Here is a 778-nt window from a genome sequence, read left to right as displayed (position 1 = left end):
CATTCCCACCTGGCCCAAAGTGGGCATTAATCCCTGGGATTCTGTACTCTCCGGCGTGTGGCAGCGTGGTGCAGCGTGGCGCAGTGTGGCGTGGCACGGCGGCAGGGGACCCTCAGCACCGAGGAGACCAGATGGAAGGGAGCAACGAGACGTCATTGGGACTCTCGGAAGAGCGATACACTCCCTAACCCTGTCACCTCTGTCCCTGTCCCCCTCCCCCTTTTACTATTAAATAAAATACATCCATTGTTTGGCGCCAACAGCTAACCTCGTTTGGTTTTAATCTCAGTTTTGGATATATTTTGAACATTTCAAGTTCTTTCCGGTCTATACACAGAGACATAATTTTTCTTTGCTCTTCTGGGTCTAAACCGGATCGTAACAACACTGCTGATGATCGGCCTCCACCTCAGCTTCACGCTGCTGATCAACACCCTCTACTTAAAATCCCGGAGTATCAACAGTTAAAATCACTTGCTCACAGGGCAGAGCCTATTTGCAAAGTTCCACCTCCCCCAAGCCTCCTGCTTTCTCTGAGCTCATGAGAAATGTCTGGGTGATCATTTATCAGCCCCAGTGAGCATTTTTCCCTTCAAATAGAGCAGCTTTGGAATACAACATAAAATCTGTTCAGTTGTTTGCCTCTTCCTCCACTTTTCCTGAAAATACCACTGTAGCACTCCACACCGAAACCACTGCAAGACACTGAGGTTGTTTGGCAGAGACTCTCCAGCACCAGGCACCTCCAGGGCCCTGCTGCTGCTGCCGCCATCCCTGC

This window comes from Corvus kubaryi, unplaced genomic scaffold (assembly GCF_017639235.1).
Source record: "Corvus kubaryi isolate FWS band 111438036 unplaced genomic scaffold, C.kubaryi_AGA036_p1.0 37264, whole genome shotgun sequence".
NCBI lineage: Eukaryota > Metazoa > Chordata > Aves > Passeriformes > Corvidae > Corvus > Corvus kubaryi.
This window is presented reverse-complemented; position numbering follows the sequence as displayed.